We start from the raw sequence: 23,622 nt of genomic DNA, 5'->3' as shown, positions 1-23,622 counted from the left end.
CTCAATAATAAACATAAAGTAGAATTATCACCTTTCTGACAATATCAACAAAAAATGAAAATGTAAAAGCTTCATAAAAAGTAGAATTTACGGCGGAGCTGTTGTCATGTTCTCGTCCTTCTCTTGGAGGACGGCCTCTGTAATAGAGAGTGAAATTAGTTTGGAGTCATTTTTTATTTGAGTTGAATGAAACAAAGTGTCCTGTTGCTTTTTTTTCCTGATAATCAGAGTTCTGTATTTCTGTCACGCATTAAATAAATGCATCTGTAATATATCCTGGCTGGCGTCGGGTCATGTGCAGTAAATGTGCATGTATATGTACTGTATGTAAATGTGTATTTGTATACACTTACATGTGTGCCGATGAATATGTTTCTCTCCCCCGGAATACACTGCAGAGCCTCCCCTCTCCTTCATTAGAGGACAGCAGTGTGGGTAATAACATGGTGCAGTTTTAATCTTTATAAAAACCTTCACCCGGGTCCCCCGTCCCACAGGAGGGAGATTAAATGCTTCCTCACATTAGTAATGTCAGCACAAAATGATTATCTTTTCTGAATAATTTATTCCTCAGCCTGGCGTAATTTTCTTATCTCTCCCTTTTTGCCTCTTTTACTCTGCAGGAGACGGTAAATGGCTGTTAGTCTCCAGAAAACCTATGGATCGCCGTTTCCATCAATCAATTAAAAAACACTTACCTCACACTCAACATGATTTATATCTTGTTAATAGAATTGTCTCACTATATCCCTATATTATTATGGCCTTAATTCCATTAGCTATTTGCTTAATGCTTTTTTTAAGGCTGACCTCCAGGAGCAGGGAGATAGAGGGAGGATTAGTCCAATATTGGCCAGAAAGCAGAGCCTCTTTCTGGGAATGTTGTAGGTCAGGGCAGCCGGAGGACTCTGGACGCTGGCTCCTGATTGGCTGTTGTGATCCCAAAGACCTCATCCTTTCATTATTCCCTTTTTTTTACTGCTGTGGCATTCAATTATATGACCCTCTTTGTGAAACTCACATCAGTGTGTACAGCAGGGCCCCCCCCCCCCACCTGTTCAGCCTGTGACCTCTTAAAATGAAGCAACTGTGACTGAAGCTAAACTCTCATGTTGACTTTATTTCTGTCTGTAGGTGAGATGGGATTAAAATATCACCTGCTGGTCACTGATTTTAATCCGTTATTTATGGTCTGTTGTAACGTCAGATACAGGAAGGAGCTGCAGACACGTTTTTACCAAGCGGCAACCTCCGGGGCTGTAAAATGAGGCCAAAAGCTGCAGTTCCTTGAACGACCACTTGAGGCTCCAACAGCGAGTCAATCCCCATAGACCCCCATGTTAAAATGCCCAACTTTACAGCAGAAATAAACATGTTTACAGCCTGGTACAAACAACGGTTTTGGTCTCTGTAGCTAATTTCCTCTTTCATGACAACTGAATGTTTTTATTACTCACCCGTTTAAATTTTATTAAGCCGTAAAGTTCTGCATAATGAAGGACATGGCTGCTTTGAGTGACAGGTCCGCCAGCCGCATTCGCCCCGCATCTTTGCCCATTTTTGATTGGCTGGGAGTTAGACAGCGTCATGCACTGCCAAGATGGCGACGGCCTGAGCGGCTCGCTTTGAGCTTCAAAACCGCCCTTCAGAAACCAACGGGTGACGTCACGGTAACCACGTCCATATTTTTATACAGTCTGTGGTTTTTACACCAGATTTGTTTACATTTTATTGATACTATTACTAAAGAAAACTTAAAAATGTGATGATTCTCAGGCAGGTTCTGCAGCCACTTTTTTCTCTGGTTTCTGGAGGTTTATTAGTCGATAGCGTCACTTAAAGAACATTTAAGAAGCCTGAAGAGTAAAAACAGTATTTCACAAGAAAGAAGAAAAAACGGAAGTCACGACAGAAGAAGAGAAATTTGGCAGAGTTAGATGAGGAGATTGATACCATGCTAATGTTTGCTAATGCAGAGTGTTAGCCTGCTAGCTTGGCTTAGCTTAGCACAAAGACTTGAAACGGAGGGAAACAGCTAGCCGTAACTGGGACCAGTAACTTCCTGGATTCTCCGCTGCTTCACTGACATTTAAATCCTCTTATACACATGTAAACATTAGGGGTGTGCCCGAATACAAATACATTATTCGGCAAAGCACAAACAGTGGAGTTTCTGTTTTTATGAATATTTGTTTCATACAAATATTGCAAAAATTATTTGTTTTCAGGAAGAAAAATAAACCATGTCAAACACCAGAGTGCAGGTCGGTTACATCACTATCTCAGTGTCTCTCCTCTCCTCCGCTGTGATGTCTATCAGCAGGTCTCAGTGAGGGGAGTCACATCCACCTGCTACATGACGCACATCTCCTAACTTGGACATCACTCCCAGAGTTGGGAGTGTTCCCCAGAAATAAAGCTGAACTACTGACACAAGCGTCATGAACAATTATTGTAACACTTTCATTAAAAGCATAATAAAAACAAAAACAGGATTTTTAAGCTTCTGTCCACTTTTATTTTAAATACAAATAATGTTGCTGCCTCAACAAATACAGATACAAATACAAATACTGGGCTCTCTGCACATCGCTAGTAAACATGATATTTACTGCAGGTGGTTTACAGGCAAAAGTACAAACAATCATTTCATAAAACCAACATGACAAAGATCAAATGGATTTGTTTATAGACTCGTCTCCACAGCTGATGCTGAACTCATCATTTAGTCCGTGTCCTTGCCACAGTCGCATGCAAGTTACATTTTAAATATTCATCACATTTGGCCTCATGAACCCATTACTGCGCTCCGTGTTCAATACCCACCGGGCCACGCACACACACTGGAGGGGACGAGTCAAAAACTACCAGAAAGTGCCATCAAATAATCAATCATACACCGGCGCTGTGATTGCGCTCATCTATTACTTAAGCCTGTTGCATAGTATTTCAATATATTAGGAGGGAATGAATGGAGGAGACACGAGAGGCGGGTCTGCTCTGGTGTTACAGGAAGCAGATGAATTCAGCTGTGTGAGGTAATGAGGATCATATCTGGCAACCTTTGATACCAAACCTCCTCCAGGTCCATATCAAACAAGAGCTGTGCTGCACAAGGTCACTGGATGTAACAGGAAACTGTTCAGCAGGGAAGAAAAAGCTGGAAAATTACATGTTTAAGGAAAAGACAGAAACAAAACATCTGACTTTGGTGCTGGAGACGCTGTCCAACATTAGTTTCTTTAACTATGAACACAATCATTCCTGAATCTTAACTATTAAACCAGTCTGTCAATCTTCTAAACCAACAATGAACTGATCTACTAACCAGTATCGTGTGTCTATCAAAGCTGATATATCTGATTAAAAACACGTCAGCTGCACTGGGTCACATGTTCCTTCATCATGAAGAGTTTGGTCACGTTAGTTTTTATAGAAACGGCTCCAAAGACTAATAACGGCATCATGTTTTCAGTCTCCAGAGAGTAGTTCTGTGTAAGGCAGACGCTACTGAGCATGTGCAGGAACGTGGAGATTGTTGTGCTGCAGATCACAACTTTGTACTACATTATAAATTTCTCAAAGAACTTCAGGTTGTGATCCGTAGCACAACAACACAATAATCACACCAATAATCCGATATTATATTATAATAATTACAGCATAAAACAAATTATCAGCACATAAACATCATTTCGAGGAGACAGACTGACACTCATTAGGAACGTAGTAGTTCATATTTATAAGACAGGTCGTCACAAAAACACTCGTTCATCAGTTTTAAAATGAAAGTTTCAATGTGCAAAGTTGCAAAACAGTCAAATGCAAATAAAATCACTGAGAGAAAAAAGATAATTTAACCTGATAAAGACTTAAAAAATGTCTGAATCCTTATTATAAAATGCATGAATCTAAGAGCCAGATTATATTTATTTCATTTTGGCTTCATATTGATTTATTTTATCTTTATTTCTAATGTTTAAAACAGGCGACACTCAGATGGAACTGTTGCAGAAAAAAAACTCATCTTTTGATACATGAGAACATGAACTTCATATAAAAACCAGTTAAAACTAATGTCCTTCTTTAAAAGAGATTATTCTGGTTATTTTGTCTAAAGATGTAAGTCTTTATTTTGACTGGACGCAGGTTTGGCTTCCTGTGATTCGCCCCCTGGTGGCTGCAGCTCCTCAGCAGCTGCTGCTGATGTTTCAGGGTCATCTTTACATTTATCCGTCCTGCAGCGTTTATTTAGTCTGGAATATTTCCACTCTGGGTCTGTTCTTCCCACATGGACCCCGGTCCTGTAGCTGTGGGGTCTGCTGTGTTTCCAGCCTGCGATGCTACAGTAGCACCCTGCGGTGGAGGGGTGGAGGAGGAGGAGGAGGAGGAGGGGGAGGAGGAGGAGGGGGGGCAGCGTTACCAGACTGCAGCCGAGGCCAGAGAGCGCTTATTAAATTACTTGAAACCTTTATGTCATGATCAATAGCAATGTGTTTATTTTGCTGCATAGTGTTATTCATTAGGAATTCAAAGAGCCTTAAAGAGGCTCATTAGGGGGAGATGTTGTACGTTCGGCCTCCTTTGTGCCGGGAGACGAGGAGGGCAGATGGCTTTCACAGGACACTAAATATAGAGCTGGCTGTATGGAGCCTGTGTTCAGCCTGTGTGGTAGACGGTCCCCCGCCGCTGCTGAGAAATCAACTCGAACACAAACACACAGACAATGAGAGCACATTAAAGACGCACAGACTGATGTTGTTTTTAGCTGTGATAGCAGCGTAGCTCCACGTCTGGACCTCCGCTTTGATCCAGACTCTCAAATATCCAGACGTTCATGTTCCTCAGAAGATGAACCCTGAAGACTTTCCCTCCAGCGCCACCATGAGGTCGACTTCTGAGGCTTTCAGTGAAATATTTATAGTGTTCAGATTATTTAAACGCTTCCACAATAATTATATGATTAAATGTTATGAGATAAAAGTGAAAACTCACTGTAATAATAATGTGAACACCTCCATGGAAGGACTCTGCTTTGTGCTTCGCTCTGATCATTTAGTTGAAAACATGTTGGTTCTGTTGCAGCTGTGATGAACGGTGAATGGTGAGAGACTCTTGGCTCCATCTATACTGGTATCAATAAAATCCCAGTGATACTCGTCCCTACAAACCAGCATAAAAAAACATTTACCTGCAAAACTAATGACATCAGTTTATTATTGGAGATATTTATTAATTCTGTTATAAATTACCATCAAAGGTGAAAAACTGTATTTTTTAATTTAGAATGATTTTTACTGAGACTGTTTTAATGCATCACATATGTAAATATTGAAATAAACTGATGATGTCGGTTCAATAAAAACATCAGTGATTAAATAAGTCAGAAGGAGAATTTGTGGTTCAACTCATTTCACTGATAGTTTAATAAACAGATAATATAACAGTTAATAATTATAACTGTCTTCAGTCTGGAGCTGCAACGATTCATCGATTAGTCGCCAACGATTAAATTCATCTGCAACTATTTTAATAATCAATTAATCGTTTGAATTCTCTGATTCAGCTTCTTAAATGTGAATATTTTCTGGTTTCTTTAGTCTTTATGACAGTAAACTGAAGATCTTTGATTTGTGGACTTTATGAAACACTGATTCACATTTTTCACCATTTTCTGGACCAAACAACTAATCAATTAAATGGGAAAATAAATGACGGATTAATCCATAATGAAAATAAGAGTTAATAATAGTTCAGTCACATCACACTGGACCTGCAGCCTGATGCTTCCTGCTGTTTAATAAACTCTATAAAACGTCTTTTAAACAGATTTAAACCTGCAGCTCAGTCTCTCTGGATGGATTTATATATTTTACATGTTGCATGAGAATAAACACAATTCAGCTGTTTAGCATCTAAAAATAGGCACAAAACCTCCGTAAATATCCTGATTAATGTTGCTTCGCTATTAAAAGCTCAATAGATAAAGAATAGAAAAGAAGAGTATATGAACATGTTTCCATTACTGTAATATAAGAGAATTATATGATAAATAAAGCTTCAAGTCCTCCAGCATCATTCAGTCAGATGAATCTTCTTCAACATAACAAGAGTTTAAAAAAATCAAATTTTGACCTAATTTCTGTGTAAAGTACAGACCAGCTGCTTTAACAAGCAACGAGATGATTTAGAGAGAAAAACGTTGCAGCTCTGTGAGACAAAAACATCATCACATGACTGCTGCAGCGTTACTGAGCCTCCGATAATTCAGCCTAATTGAATGAAAGCTCTCAGTCCTGATCTCACCGACGATACCCGACATTAATTGACATTTGCTGAAGCCAAACAAAGGACAGTCGAGCCTCATTTAAACATATTAATCCTGAAAATAAATTGTCCTCCTCAAAATCTGTTATTGATTTGAAAATGAGTTAAGCACCAAATCAATCGAGTCGAATGTAAAAGATCCAGATTTATGTGGATGTATTTAAAGCTTGTGATGAGCAGAGAGAGAGAGAGAGAGAGACGCCTGCTGCTGCTGCTGCTGCTCTCTTCTTCTTCTTCTTCTTCTGTGGTACTTGTGGAAGCTGGAGAGGCTCTCGTGGTGTCACGAGAGGCGATAGATAATAAGGAATCCCTGCTCTCTGCTGTTAGAGGCGGCGTGATTGTGGGGGGGGTTTTGGATGAGGGGTTAAACTGGTGAGAGCATGTTTGCTAAGCTGTTTGAGGAGCATTCTCATATGGCCGATGGCAGCCATAGAGAGGGGGGGGGGGGGGGGGGGGGGATGGTGGAGGGAGAGGAGGAGGAAGAAGAAGAGGAGGAGGAGGAGGTACATTTTTCTCCTCCTGCCTTTCCATCTCAGTGCACCGGAGTGCAATGATGGAATGACCTGGACTTGATCTTTGAGGGCAACATGCCTGATGGCTCCTGCAGATTGATAAATTGATTCAAAACTATTACCATGGTAAAAAAAAGCAATAAGGTCATAAAAATTGCATCGGTCCAGCCAGCTAAGTAAATCCGAGGTATTTTCTGGAGCGGCGGCGGTGGCTCCGGCGGCGGCGGCGGCGGGACAGCAGACAACCGGGCATGAGGTGGAATGAGAGAGCAAGAAATGACTTTGAAGAGCTCATCATCTTCAATCTATTTTTCCTGCCGCTGCTCCATGCCGCTGCATAGAGGCACTTCATTACAGGGGAATAACTGTACACAGGCAGAGCCCCGGCCAGCCTCCCCCCTCCACCCCCTCCCCCACCCCCGATCCCCTCAGGGGCCCCCCGGGGGCCTCCAGCTGCTTAATACCTCATCACTGGCTTCATTGAACGCTTTAATCTGCACTCCTGTGATCAATACCGGCCCGCTGTAAATTAAAAGGGCCATTTCGTGTAATCAACCCTGTTAATGCTCATTCTGAAAACCATTATTTGTGGAAGGTATTTAGGAGAAAATTGCCACCGTGACAAGCCGTGGAGTCTCTGTCCTCCTCCTCCTCCTCCTCCTCCTCCTCTTCCTCCTCCCCGCCTGCAGCAGAGTTATGCTGACAGAGATTAGCGGTGGTCAGGGGGGTTTGGAGAGGAGGAAGAGGAGGAGGGATGAGAGGCAGATGGAGGAAATAAAGGCAGTTTGAATTAAAACATGTTCATCTGTGTGTCGGACGTGTTTCAGTGTTTTCAGTTTAAATATCACACCTGCAAAACTAATAACTGTCTGTTTGAATCTTTTATGATTTTCTCTAATCTTTATTTAATGACTGTGTAACTGTGTCAATACTAGTTTATTAATATTAACACTCATTTCCTCCTTGTGTCTGTGTCTTAAACTGATGTTTCTGCTGTTGAATTGTGAAGCTGCATTAAAGGTTTTATATCAATAAAGTTCATCTATTCATACATTTATACAGCACTTTTCAAAACAAGTTCTAGCATTAAATATCAAACAAGATAGAATTTACAAAACAAAAATAATATTAAAAAAAACAACAAAATTAAATTTGCTAAGAAAAAAACAACAGAATGAATTTATAAAACATCAAACATCAGTTTAAAAGTGAATCTGAGTGAGTTTAGAGACGTTTATCTTCATCCTCATCTTCATCTTCAGTCGAGACTCTGATCAGCTGATCTGAAGGAAGGAGCTGATACGTAATAATTATACAGATTACATCACAACGTTGGACTCCACATCAGTTATTATTTAGTTTAGAAACATTTTAATTAAAGCTCATAAACTGTGGATTTTATCCTCCATCACTTCCATTAAAGCACATTTGAAGGATCTTTTAATATCCAATATGAACAGGAGGAATGATTACAGACACCTGACTGCTGGTTTAACTGGGAACACTGGGAACTGATCCTTTAATGTGTGCAAATGAGATTCATATCTTGTAAACTTATTTACCCTTTTTAACTTATTCATTTGTGTTGTTATTTTGTTCATGCTGGTGATACATATAAAGAGGAAGGTCACAGGTGCAGCAGGTGCGCTAACGCTAACTGTCAGACTTTCTAACATTATTTTGCTTTTTTTTTTTTTTTTTTTTTTTTTACATTTTTTTACATTAAATTTAAAGTTTTGCTGTAAAAAAACAGAAAATTTCCTTAATTTTACATTCAGTAGTTTGATGTGTATTTTTTGTATTTTTACATCAGATTCAATGTAATTTAACATTAAAGACCATTAAGTAAAAAACTATAATATTCTATTATTTTAATTTACAGATTGCAGCCTTTACTTTATGGTGAATATTTTAAATAAAAATAATTTACTGTGTTTTTATGGCATTTACACTAAATGTAGAAAAAATAAAAAAACCTGTAAATTACACAGTAAATTTCTTTTTTTTTACAGTGTGGTTTAGTAGAAGGGAAGGAATCATTTTTATTATTTGTTGTTATTATGTGAATCTGTGTTTAGTGTTATTTTTGCATTATCATACTTCACCAGACTTGCAGTGTGTTTTAAATGTTCTGCAGAACGTCGGCGTTCTCGTCTCTCGTGGCGGCTTTGGTTGAGAAGGACGTCGGGTTGAAAGCAGCGAAGGCGGGATGAAGTCTGTCGGTGCGATGAGACGAGAGTCTGAGAGGAAAAAGCATCAAAGGCTGAGAAATGGAAGAGAGAATAGATGAAGTTAGGAAGGAAAGGGATGTACCACACACACACACACACACACACACACACACACACACACACACACACACATACACACACACACACTCATGTTTCCATCACTTCAGAGGACATTACATTGACTTACATTCATTCATCCTGACCGTAACCACCCTAACCTTAACACAACCCTAAACTAACGTTAATATAACCCTTACCCTAACACAACCTTAAACTAACCTAAACTTTAAACCAAGTCTTCACCCTAAAATTAACATTAAGTGGACTTGCTTTTTGTCCCCATAAGGGAGGCGAGTCCCCACAACATAAACAGATTTATGTCCCCACAACCTGAGGAATACCTGATACCTGGACCCCACACACACACACACAGACACACACACACACACACACACACACACACACACACACACACACACATCCGCCGGGATCGAAAATGAAATTTTCCAGGCCGCTATTTCTGCAGCAAATTCAATTACTGGAGGCACTTGTACAAAGAGCTGTGACTTCCCTGATGGTGAGATTGGAAAAGGCTGATGGCTGGAGACAGTGAATAACAGGACATGGCTGCAGGTACGAGCACGCCGCACAAAAACAATAAGGCTGATTTGGACAGGTGAAAGAGCGAGGGAGCCCCCCGGCGATAAAAGGTTACGAGTTTAGAAAAGTTCTATCGCATTATCTTCCTCTTATATAAAGTGAGAGAACAGATTATGCTGCGACCCGGAGCTGTGCTGTGATTTACAAATGGCCGTTGTCAATACATGTGAGTCATCCTCCATCACATATTGTTGGCGCTTAAATGCAACCTGAGATGATAAATAGGAGTTGAGACAGAGCAGGATATTAACCTCACACCTCTGTTACACCTGGAGACAAACACACAAAAGAGAGTAAATCACCTGAAAGCTTTCATCACTTCAACATCACCAACACGACCAATATTAAATACATAAATAACAAAGTGTATCATTCGATTCAATTCAAACGTGTTTGTAAAGCACCGTCTCACACAGGAGCAGTTCAGAGTGCTTTACATAAAAAATAACAAACAGCAAAAAATGCACAAATAAACAAATACATGTGTACATACCAGGGATGTGCAGAGAGCCCAGTGTTTGTATTTGTATCTGTATTTGTTGAGGCAGCAAAATTATTTGTATTTGTATTCGAATAAAAGTGTAACGAGGCTTAAAAATCCTGTTTTTTGTTTTTATTACGCTTTTAAAATCACTTAAAATTAAAGTGTTACAATAAGTGTTCATGAAGCGTGTGTCAGTAGTTCAGCTTTATCTCTGGGGAACACCACCAACTCCAGGACTGATGTCCAAATTAGGAAATGTGCGTCATGTAGCAGGTGGATGTGACTCCCCTCACTGAGACCTGCTGATAGACGTCACAGCGGAGCAGAGGAGAGACACTGAGATAGTGATGTAACCGACCTGCACTCTGGTGTTTGACATGGTTTATTTTTCTTCCTGAAAACAAATCATTTTTAAAATATTTGTATGAAACAAATATTTGTAAAAAAAAAAAAAAAAAACCCACTATTTGTGCTTTGCCGGATAACGTATTTGTATTCGGGCACACCCCTAATACATACACATAAAATCACATAAACTGTACAAATACAGTGTGTTGTTCTTCTAACAAAATGCTCGAGTGAAAATGAAGGTGTTTAGTTTGGTTTTGAAAGAACACAGTGTAATAATATGAATAAATAGAAGAAAACATGAAAATAAAACAAGTGAAAAAACATCCGACATCCAACCCCATATATATATATATATGACATATATATATATATATGTGTGTCTATCTGATGTGAAGGCCAGTCAGCAGCAGGCTGGATCTGTTTTTTCAGGGCAGATAATATATATATTAATACACGTATTCTCACCTCATGTCCACACAGTGATGTTTAAGTCACATGATTCATGAACATCATCATTTATTCACTCAGTCTGTTTACATTTGATTTTATCAACACAACTGCTGTTACTCCTCAGACAACAGGAAACTCTTTTTACAGATATTTGGAATTTCTTTTGAATTTTCCACTCAGGTTTTTTATGTGCAAATAGAAAATTATAGACTTGTCTGCAAGAAAAGTAAATATATATATTGTTTTAATGGTTTTAAGCCTGTTTCTTACTAGAAAAAAGTAGCATTAGCATTATCACAGTTAACCATACACTGTAAATGCACCGTGCTAACCAAGCTAGCCGTTAGTAGCTAGCAGCTAGCCACTAGCGTTAGGGTTAGCGCCACCCTCTCATCCAAATATGGTCACTTCTGGCTCCAAAAATCCAAGATGGCTTCAAAACAGGAGTCCACAAACCAACGGATGACGTCTGTGGAAAAAAACCACCTGACCTAGACAAGTATCCCAGCATGCATCTCACATGAACCAGCAGCAATAGTGAAGGATACAAACCTCACAACTGTTGTCAGTTTTGTTCCACAACTGTGTCACCAAATTTACTTTACAGATTTCATTTTTCAGATTAATATATGAATATGTCAAAAATAATGTCTGATGTCTCTACAGAGTTTTAAACAGAAGATATAATAAGTGGAAATCTAATAACTGTTGCTGCCACCGTGTGAGTTTGTCATGTTTTTAACGTTGTACAGCAGCACTTCCTCTGTCAGCTTATGAGTCCTTATAGTTACACATTCAACCAAAAACCTTTAAAATTATTTCTCAATTTATTTGTACATCTATAGATCTTTATTTATGTTATAATATCTCGTTATAACATTTATTATCGGCCGTTTGCAGCAGCGTTCTTGTCAAAGGGAAACTGATGCGGCAGCTTAAAATCACAGCCGGTCTGGTCTTAGTCGCACTCTCAGGCTTCGTCTAGCTTGGCTGGCCACTGGAAAATGAGTGTCCTGTCTCGTAATCCTGATCGCCTGCTCCTCATTCTCATTGTGTGCTTTTCCTTTAATTTCTCCTTTCTCTGCCACAAAGCCTGCGGCATTACCTTCGAGGAAGAGGGGATCTAAAGTATTTGATTCCAATTCCAGGCAAACCCTGAGGGGGACTTCATCAGCACGGCAGCCTCTCGTGTTTCACACGGAGACAGACGGAGAGGGAAGAGAAAAGCTATTAAAGTTGTATCTTAAAAGGTCAATAACATTCGCTGTAATGACTCTGACTGTTTAATCCAAATATATGGGTGTGTGGCTGAGCCCTGCTGCTGACATTGATAGACTTGAGTGGCAAGTGAAGGATCCCTCCCTGTCAAAACATCCCACACTGAGAGGTAATGAGAAACGCCACTTGAGTGTAAACTCTCTTACAAACAGCCGGATTTCTTCTTCTAATCAGCGGGATTGTCTGGCTGTGAAGAAGTGTGTGTGTGTGTGTGTGTGTGTGTGTGTGTGTGTGTGTGTGTGGTGTGTGTGTGTGCGTGTGTGTGTGTGTGTGCAACCCTAGAGGCAGACAAGAACATCAATATTTGACAATCCTACCCAGAAATACATCCAATGCCAACATTTAACAAGTCGAGGTCAAAACCTCGTATACGGCCGGACCACGTATGAAACACTCGAGGGCTTTTAATTTGAAATGACGGATACAGGAAGTGGCAACATTAGTCACTCAGTCACAGACTTTGTCGTTTACAGGAGTGACCCTGCTGTTACTGCACAAAATATTAAATTATGTCTAAAAAATAATAACATGCAAATGAGATAATGACATACGCGAACAAGATTAATTTGTACAACAAAGATATTAAAGTGTGCAAACAAGATATTAATGTGTGCAAAATAGATCCATATCTTGCAAGAACAAGATCATTTGTGTGAACAAAATATTAAAATGTGCAAACAAGACAGTAACTTGTGTTAACAACATACTAACGTGTGCAAATAAGGTTCATATCTTGTGCAAACCAGATATTAACGTGCGCAAACCAGATATTAACGTGCGCAAACCAGATATTAACGTGTGCAAAATAGATCCATATCTTGCAAGAACAAGATCATTTGTTTGATCAACATGCTAACGTGTGCGAACAAGATTCATATCTTGTGTGAACAAGATACTGATTTGTGCGATAAAGTCATAAAGATGATAATAATTTGTGTGAACAAGAAAATAATTTGTGTAAGAAGATATTAACTTTAGTGCACAAGATAATAACTTATGTTCAGAGATATGGATCTTGTTTGTGTGAACCAGATATCAACATGTGGTTATAGCAGGTATCGTCTGTCTTATGTAACTAAAACTTTAATGGTTTAGTTTAGGGGAAGGTCGTGCTTATGGTTAATAAAAATGTGAACATTAATTGCAGTTGTGTGACCTCTGACCTCCTGAATGAAAGTCAGACACACTTACAGAAACAACTCACTCCTTCCTGCGTCGACACCGTGAGCCGCAGCAACGTTCAGCACGTCAGGAGCTGCAGAATAATCCGACGTGGACATGAGTGCGAGTGATCCAGGAGTGATGTATGTGTGTGTGTGTGTGTGTGTGTGTGTGTGTGTGTGTCGAGGTGGATGAGGTTGTGTTTGAGAGATGGGATGATATGTGCTTGTGTTTGTCCAGAGCTGAGACACAGTCTGATATCATCTCTCCAGCTCCCGGGCAGCTAATGTGATATTTGCTGTCGCCCTGGCCCCCAAATCCGGTGTCAAGCGACAGATCTCATCTGCAATGTAAGACAATTTCCGCATATCTGAAAAGACAGTTTCTCCAGTCAATAGACTATAAATTGCACTTGGAAAATGGTATCATCTTAACTAAAGGTTATTCACTTTCCTCCCGGGGTCCAGAGGGTAACCCCTCCTTTTTTAATAATTTGTATGTTTAGTTGTTTGGTCAATCTACCTTGCTCTTGTAATGTCTCATCGGAGAGCCCATCAATCAGATCCAGCCTGGCAGAAACCTCCCGCCACAATATTACAGGTTATTAAAAGGATGATCGGAAGGCAGCTGGGCGTGTGTGTGTTGGCTGAGGCCTCTCTTCTCATTTTCCAAGTGCACGGCCCCCGCCGCATAATCTAGTGATTCGCCCCCCCCCCCACCATCCCCCTCCCACCATCCCCCTCCCTCCACCCCCCCGTCAACAAGTGCTGCCGCCTTCATCTGATGAAACGCTGTTTACTACAACCTCACAACACGGCGGCAGGAAGAGCCGAAGAGACACCCGCACGTATAAAAAGACTCTTTATTCAGCTTCATCCTGAGTGTCTGATGTTCACCTGCCGGACAGGTGAGCGTCACTGATAAAAGGTTCAGGTTCAAGGCATCAAAGTCACAACATGAAACACGATTTTCTGACAACCAGTCAGTGAAATCAGAAACTCACGAGACAATTATAACATCATGAAACAACGAAAAGACCAACAACATACAGAACGTCAACATCCAGAGATTACACATAGAAAAATGAGATTTTATTTTAAACAGATGATGAATTCCAACAACAGGGTTCATATAGGAGAGATAAATATATATAGATATATAGATATATATAGGAAATAAACAGACAATAACAGCCTCATATCTTCCTGAACTTAAAACAATTCATACCAAAAAAAAATCAATAAAACAAAACAACAATATCAAGCTAATATGTTATTTTGCATCATCCAGTGATGGATCTTATACAAACAAGATGATAATAATTAATGTGAACTAGATAATAAGTTGTGTGAGTTATTATAGTTTAAATAAAGATTTGTACAAACAAGATAAAAATATCATCGTTCTGTACTTTGGGGTCTTTTTATAATAGTGTTTGTATGTTTTTATATATAGTTTCTCTCATTATAAGAATGTTTTTTATGTTCAGTTATTGATGTTTTTGGTTTCAGGTGATTTGACTCTTTTCCATATTTATTGTGAATCTGATACCTGATGAAATGTCGACTCTCTAATAAAGTGCTCATTAAATCTTATAAGAAACTTTTATATGATTGTTACAAAAATAAAATAAATTCACCCTGTTGCTCTATCAGCTCTGTATCTGCTGCACAAAGTAAAACAAATGCTTCTAAAACAGTGGAGAATCTTTTTTACTTCATTCAGAGACAGACAGACGTTTTCTCATGTAAGTAAATAAAATGTAATAAATGTAACTTCATGCAACATGTTTTAAAGACACTAAAGGAAATCTGAGCATCAGCTCTTTATTCACTGAGCTGCAGATAATCTGACTGTAATCAAAGATGATCCATAACCACTAATTCCTAAAAAAAAGATTTATGGTCAATTTAACAAGATTTTCAGTTAAACTGCAAAATATTGCTTTGATTACTCAGCATTAAAGAAATTAATGTCTTTATTTAAATTAAAATAAAACCTTATCACTGGTGTATTTAAATAAGACAAACGATGACAGGACTTAAATAATGACTCTGTCTTTATGTTGGCCTTACATTAATATTACTTTTTATCTCCATCTAGGATATTAATAATGGAATACTGTGGGAATTAATACTTTTGATCATTAAGAGTTCAGAGCTGTATGAGTGGAAGAAGTAAGCGCTTAGGTCGTCATTAATAACCATCATAAAACATAGAACTAGTGGCTCTTTTGGTGCCTCGTTGCTGATGATTGATCATGAATATTAATAACACCAAATGGCAAATAAATGGCACCATTTAAATCCTCATGGCCTCCTCCATATACGTCTTGTCAGGGAGGTGCTGCGCCAAAAGAGGCGACATATTTCATCCAGCGAAGCTGTCAAACGAGCAGCGACGTCATCTACAGCGCAGAAAACTCACCGTCCGAAATCCAGTTTAAAGCCTCAAATAGAAACTGAACATTAAACCTTTAACCAATCACACACAAGACTCAATGTTACACAAGACGAGGACAAAGAATCAGTTACTGTTGAAGCAAATCATCTCATATTACTCACAATATCAAGCTAATATCTGTTATTTTGCAAAGCCCCTGAAATCCTAAACAGTCATATATTTGTTATCTTGTGTGAACAACAAGATGATAATAATTTCTATAAACAAGATAACCATCAATAATAATATCAGACGACAAAGATTTCAGCAAATATTCACATTTGAGAAGCAGGAAACAGTGAATTTCCTGATAAACAATGAATCCATCATCAATAGAGTTGATGATTAATTTTCTGTAGATCAACAAATCGATGAATGAACTAATCACTTCAGCTCTTCTTCATTAACTGATGTTTTGTCCACTAGAAACAAACACAACTCTGACATCATCATCATCTTTAAGTTGATATGTTGAAGCTTATTTCCACATCCAGCAGTTATGGAGCAACATTATCATTCATGTGGAGTCGTGTTTCTGTCCAATATTCACTCTATTTTAGCTGTTTTTACTCTCTACCAACTCCTGAGGGAAATATCTGGCTCTTTAGCTGCTGAACAGCCCCCCCGGTAGCATCACCAGCCTTTATTCACAAGAGAACAAGAGGAACACCTAAAGCTGCAAGAACCTTGTTTTACTCGTTTTATCTTAATTACCAGAACAGAAGGAAACGGCAGGTGTTTGCTCAGGAAAACAGTTTGAGACCAGATTGGGTCACCGGCTAGTCGACAGCTAACTGTGTCTAGTGGTGTTCTTTCTCTGGAAACAGCTGCCTGCTGCGACCTGAAACGACGCCACGAGAGACGCTGAGAGTAAAGCAGAACGGTAAAAGTTGCAGCCGGACAAATAAACAATGAGCTGAAATTCACTATAAAGCTGCAGAGTCTCTGTAGGTTCATCACTACGAGCCAAACGCATCACACACTGTCAGTAGGGTTGTGAAAAATATCGATTATGACCTCTGATTTCATTGTGTCCCTTCACTTCTGGAACACGGCTGCACATGAGGCCTCTAAATGATAAAAGACGTAAAACCATAAAGTCCTCCGAGACGTCAACTATCTAATCGAGCACATTTGTGCTCTAACGTACTGTAGTAAACCTCCGCAGCAGAGCTCTGCAGCCTCTGATAGATTTATTTCAGACCAGCAGCCCGGGGCGGTGCCACCGGTGTTACCATGACCCCATACATCACACCTCGTGTGAGCACATATTAAGTGCTTTTCTCATCACCCCCCCGCCCATTAAAAGTAAATAATCCTCTGAGAATGAGGCATTTGTTAAGGAGCGATGCCTATTCCTCATACGTGACAGGTATCTGTTTGTACAAAGCCGGGAAGGTGTGCGAGGAGAACGAGGAGGCGGCGGAGTGGAATGATGATGTGATGGGACGCTTACAGCCGCTCTGCTGCTGCTGCTGCTGCTGCTGCCAGGTGGTCGCGTTTAACCCGCGTCTTTAAATAAAGCTTAAAGGAGAAATGAAACGGGCGTTAAATGCACCGCACTCCTTCAACCTATTTGTAAGCGCTCTGAATTAAAAAACAGAATAAAAAGGTAGACGCTCAGTTCATTAACACAAATTTCTTAATGAGCGGAGAGCTGAGAAACCAATTAGTAATTAAATCCCAGCATCACATGAGGATAAATTAAAATTATGCGGCGGAGATGCTTTCATGTTTTTTTTGCATATTTATGATGCTAAACTCATTCCATCCATACCCTCCGTATAAATCATGCAAATTTATGAAGTGAAGGTTTTGTTTTATTACAGCGTATTATGTCATGTTCAATGTCTGAGGTGTTGCAGGGAAAGAGGTGGAGGCCGTGCTGATGGCGGTTAGCGGGGATTATTTATGGCCACTTCCTGTCAGCCTACACACAGCTCTGTGTGTGTGTGTGTGTGTGTGTGTGTGTGTGTGTGTGATCGGGATATTGATGATACAATCTCTTTAAAATGTCGACTTCTCACTGTGAGGTCTGCATCAATTTCACTCGTAATACGTCTTTATAATCCAAACTAGTGACCTTTTTATTACAGGATAGTTGACAGTGAGAAGATATTTTTCTGTTTTTGTTTCATTTTACAGTAAAAAAGTGACATAAACACATCATGAAACATGTTGAATGCAATAGAAACACACAAATAAACAACGGGAAGTTATTTTTATGCATTTCTTCTTCTTTTTTTCTTCTTACAGCAGCTTTTTACTTAATCATGAGTCTCTACAATTTCAATGTCAATTTACAGTAAAAGTGCAACATTTTGTTTTTAATGAAGCGGCTCATCTGTGTTTTGGTCAGCAGTGGAAGGAAAAATATGTCCTGCATTTATATTTATATTTATATTTAAGTAAAAGTTCAGAAGAATTAGCAGCAAAATCTACTTAAAGGTATCTACAGTAAAAGTACTTGTGATGCAAAATGGCTCAATTTATCATATAAACTGTTTATTATAGGAATGTTAACGTTGTCAAGCTGTTGGTAGTTTAATCTACACTGACGCCTGTTTAATAAACTGATTTTTACAAATAAATGTAGATGTGAGAATTAGCTTCTAACTCAACACGTCCTCATAGAATAACGACTGATAGTTACGTTTACGCCATCTAGTGGTCGTATTAACGCTGCCGGCTTTCATCACTGTTAAACACTGATGATGTTTTCTGATGTGTCGACGCTGCGGTTCAGGTCTGGTTTAGGTTGAAATGATCAGTTGAAACACAGCGTTTGTTGTTATGGCAACAGTAAACATCCCGATATTACGGTTTTTAAAAAAAAGTCCCGACATGGAAACATGGCTCGCAGTTGGAAACAGGAAGCGTACGCTGGTCGTCCACCCAACGTCTCATCTTATCAAGTCACCTCATACTGACGCCATCTTTAATCTAATTATTACGACCACTAGGTGGCGTAAACGTAACTAACGGTCGTTTCTGCCGGCTGAATTTTAGACCCATACCGTTGTTTTTCTTGTGAGGACGGAGCGGATAAATGTAGCAGAGCAGGAAGTACAATATTTCACTTCCTGTTCACTTCAATGTGATGAAATGACTGTTTTTACATATGTGTTTATATTCTGTTCAGTTTTGAAACTGAACTACATCAATAAATATAATTATCATTGAAACATCCTCCATAAACAAAATAAACAACATGAACAGTATCGTGGTGTTTGCTGAGGATCAGATCAGTCAGGTTGAGTTAAATACAACTGATTAAAGCTGCAATGAAGATCATTCATCTTTATTTTCTTGATTAATAATTTTGTCTGTGAAATGTCGTCATCACAGTTTCCCAGAATCCAACGTGTCGTCTTTAAACGTCTTGTTTTGTCCGACCAACGGTCCAAAACCTCCAATTATTCAGTTTACAGTGACCTAAAATAGAGAAAAAGCAGCAAATCCTCACATTTAGGAGGCTGGTATCAATGTATGTTTGGTATTTTTTGCTTGAAAAACGACAAAACAGTCGCAGATGACTTTTCTGTCGATCGACTAATCGATTAATAGACTAATCGTCTCAGCTCTGCAACTCAACCTCCAACAAGATATCTCAGCTCAGAGGGCTGCAGGTTTCCTCTGATTCTTTCAATCACAGAGATGATTCACGTATAAATAATGGATGTGGACGCGTCGCTCCTCTGCGGCGTTAAATGATCTGAGCCGCGATGAAAAAGACACACAATGAGCGAGGAGGAGGAGGAGGAGGAGGAGGAGGAGGAGGAGGAGGAGGGTTAAATGCTCAGCAAATGAAAACCTCTGAGCGTTCATGTCTTCTCCGTCGGTGTCAGGAACTTTTAAGCGCCAAAAATGGGTTCTTCAAAAAAACTCACCTTAAACAACTGGCCTGTTGAGCGCCGGGGGCCCCCTGACCCCCCCTGTGACCCGGCTCCACGCTCAGAACATGATTGCTTTTGTTCTGTGGAGAATATTTAAATGGGTCTTTATAAAAGCCAGGAGTTGTGTGGGTCATAACAGCGGTACAGATGCTGCTGCTGCGTGTCTGCAGGGTTAACAAAGCTCCCCGCTGCATGCTTAGAATGATCCAGACTGCACATTCACTGCAATTTAGCTTGAGTAATAGATGGGGGTCACGCTAGGTCACTTTCAATTTCCACTTCCAGCGGAGAAAAATGAAAACAACTCATTTGCACAAATCTGAATAATTCAGTCAGTCAAAAAACGAGAGAAATGAAAATATGGGCATGAAGAGAGGATAAAGGAAGAGGAGGGAGACACTGTTGCATCTCGTGCGGTAATGACGGCCGGCCTCTTAGTCGTCTTGCATAAAGGCTAATGATGAATCTGACAGAGGATATGAATCCAGATGTAAGAATAAAGCATCTCCCTCTTTTTTTCTCTCAGCAGCCTCACACACGGGAGGCTCCGCTGCCTCCAGTGAGCTTTTAAACTTATCATAAATGTATTAAGATTGCAGCGGGCCATGAAACAGCTGTAGACAATTAATCTTCTGCAAATCTTATCCGAGGAATTGGTTTCTGCAAAGTAACATCTGCTGCGAGAGGCGATTATTCATGGGCAGCGCGCAGCCGCCGCCGCGCTTTTATGCATAGGGCGCAATCATTGCCAATGAAGTAAAAATTTATAGTTTTCCCTGTTCAGTAAAAATAACATTCAGCAGCATTAAAACATCATCCATCAACATTGTCCGGGGGCCCGGGGCCATCCCAGGCAGAGAAATTAAAAAGTATTCATTTTGCAGAGAAGTTGCAGAGCGCGTGCTGCTCCGCTGAACTGAGCTTTTTATTTATTTTATTTTTATTTTTTTTTACTACAGAGCTGCTGAGAATGAAAATTGGAGACGCTGCTCTGGTTGGTGGATAGAGGAGAGATGAAGCTCGTCCCGGCGGAGGCGATGATCAGAAAGTGCACGCGGTGATGGATGACATTCAACATGGACTCGCCAAAATATGAACTTGGAATAAAATCAAAAGCGATGTGATTTTCTTTTGAAAGTTGTTGTGATGTCAGACAGGTTAGTGCGGAGGAAACACTGACGACAACACACTGACTGCATCACATGACACAGTACATATAGATTCATATATTCATGATTAATAAAGCAGCTGTAAGAAGAGGTTCAAAAAGCTTTTCTCATTAGTTTGACTGAATGTCCATAAAATTATCAAAAGACAAATGTTGCTGTGTGAATATCAGCAGATAAACAGTCGCAGAAGAAGAAGAAACAACTAGATGACGTCATTAAAAGAGTTGAAGCTCAATCGATGGAGAACATGATGGAAATATGACGTTTCTGTTAGTTTCATGTGTTGATGTGAGGAAGGTTACAGCCTCCTCCTCCTCCTCATCATCATCGCTCCACACAGATCTGATGTCTTCAGCTCCTCAGTGTCACATGATTCATGACGTCATCGTTTATTCACTCAGTCTGTTTACATTTGATTTTTATCAACAAACAGTTTGTTTGTTTGTTTTTTGCGATATTTTGAGATTTTTTTCCTAATTTTCAGCTTTTCCACTCAGGATTTTTATGCACAGATTGAAAATATGAATAATCATAAAAGAGGAAAAACTGTTTAGTGACACAGAAGCAAATATTAGTGAATAAAGGTGAAGCTCGTAGCTCTTCAGTTATATTCAATGAGCCTGTATGTCTTCACCAAAAGTCTATTAAACAATATTTATAATAACAAAACATCTGCTTTCTTTTTTCTGCCGAGATAAAAGGTGTTCACAGCTTTAAAAAACACATTCAGTAACTTCCATCTACAGCTGGATACAAAATACTGAACATTATTATTATTATTATTATTATCAGTCAGTCTAGTTTTTATTATTTTCTTTACACAGTTCCTAGAAACATGTATTATTTAGCCTCTATGTAATGAACTCATAAGTCTACAGGTGATAATAGTAGTGTAATAGTAAGTCATTTGTTTAAGTTGATTTGTAAATGTAAATGTTCTCAGTATAAACAGGCAGCAGCAGGTGCGTTCAGACATTGAACTGGATGATATTTGTCTCCTGTCACATAAATATGTTCGGACTGCGTTTATTTGATACGTTGCAGTTTGCATTAAATCATATCAGCACAGTCAGTGACAGTGGTTGGATGTGATACTGATACCGACCCACATAGAAACACTTAATAATGATTATAACACAGATGTAACTCCATGAAATATGAGATATTTATTTATTTATTTGTTTGTTTGTTTGTAAAGCAGTTGCTTCATGGTTTAGTTTCCCATAAAGCATAAACTAATTCTTCATCTGGGTTTCAGTTGTAAACAAATACATTAATAAACATTTAAAAGTGCTCTTATTACTGATTACAACCACATTATTATATATATATACATTTATATATATGAACCTTTTATTAAGTGTTTAAATATTTAAATGTTAAATTGGCATCAAAGCACAGAGCAGATAAATCAATCTAATGGTAAATCTGACTTAATGCAGCGTTATAATGATAGAAACTTTGCAGAAAATGTCAATATTCAAAATTACACTGCGTGACATAAGTAGTGTTGTAATATTAATGGCCGGAGTGCAGATTGATAGAGATCCTCTTCTTCATTCCCCAACTGTTGTAATCTCACAGATATCATTTACAATAGAGGCTGTCAGCTGGAGCGCCGCCAGACGCTTCCTTAATACCAGTTTGATCATCTGTAACTTTGGCTGCCTGGTTGTTTTTTACCCAACAAAAAGTTAAAAAAAAAAAAAAAAATTCTGGCAATCAATCCTCAGAGCTGCTTCCGGTTAGTTATTTAGAAAAGTAATTAAAGTCATTGATCGCTGCGGGATAAAACAGAGAAGAAGAATCTACAAAGAAGAATCTACAGAGGACAAAAGAATCAGGAAATACTAAAATATATGAGAGGACACACACACACACACACATACACACACACACACACACATACACACACACATACACACACACACACACACACACACACACACACACACATACACACACACAGACACACACACACACACACACACACACACACACATACACACACACATACACACACACACACACACACACACACACACACACACATACACACACACAGACACACACACACACACACACACACACACACACATACACACACACAGACACACACACAGACACACACACACACACATACACACACACATACACACACACACACACATACACACACACATACACACAGACAGACACACACACACACACACATACACACACACAGACACACACACACACACACACACACATACACACACACATACACACACACAGACACACACACACACACACACACACACACACACACACACACACACACACACACACATACATACACACACACACACACACACACACACACACACATACAGTGATCTGAATGAAACTTTGCAGGTAAAACTGAGAATTTTAAAAACGTCACTGAACATAATCAACGTTTTTGCAAAATGGTCCAATATTGATGTTCTTGCCTTCTGATAGTGATTATTATTATTATTGATTATCTAATAACTATTAAACCAGTTATGAACTATTCCTTTAACGTTGTAAACATGTTGTTCTGTCAGTCGATCCGCTGAAATCTCAGCTGACGTGAAACGTTCATGTTCCTCAGAGGACGAATCCTTCTGACACTGCCGCCGCTGTTAGCTGATGCTG

At 39.2% G+C, this 23,622-nt stretch overlaps 2 long non-coding RNA genes across 4 annotated transcripts; one reads left to right on the top strand and one right to left on the bottom strand.

Annotated features, from left to right (window-relative positions):
* Positions 1–7,656: 7,656 nt before the first annotated feature.
* Positions 7,657–14,128, bottom strand: LOC121885472. The gene is made up of 4 exons (XR_006092563.1): positions 13,977–14,128; positions 13,485–13,797; positions 8,940–9,102; positions 7,657–8,122 (listed from the first exon to the last, which is right to left on the bottom strand). It is a non-coding gene; the product is annotated as an uncharacterized LOC121885472 (long non-coding RNA).
* Positions 13,727–21,251, top strand: LOC121885471. Of its 3 annotated transcripts, none has more exons than XR_006092560.1 (3): positions 13,727–13,804; positions 20,752–20,949; positions 21,132–21,251. It is a non-coding gene; the product is annotated as an uncharacterized LOC121885471 (long non-coding RNA). The 3 variants fall into 3 exon arrangements; XR_006092562.1 differs by lacking the exon at positions 13,727–13,804 and adding an exon at positions 19,802–20,282; XR_006092561.1 differs by lacking the exon at positions 13,727–13,804 and adding an exon at positions 20,422–20,548.
* The last annotated feature ends 2,371 nt before the right edge of the window (positions 21,252–23,622 follow it).

This window comes from Thunnus maccoyii, chromosome 19 (genome assembly GCF_910596095.1).
Source record: "Thunnus maccoyii chromosome 19, fThuMac1.1, whole genome shotgun sequence".
In the NCBI taxonomy this organism is placed as follows: Eukaryota; Metazoa; Chordata; class Actinopteri; order Scombriformes; family Scombridae; genus Thunnus; species Thunnus maccoyii.
This window is presented reverse-complemented; position numbering and strand designations above follow the sequence as displayed.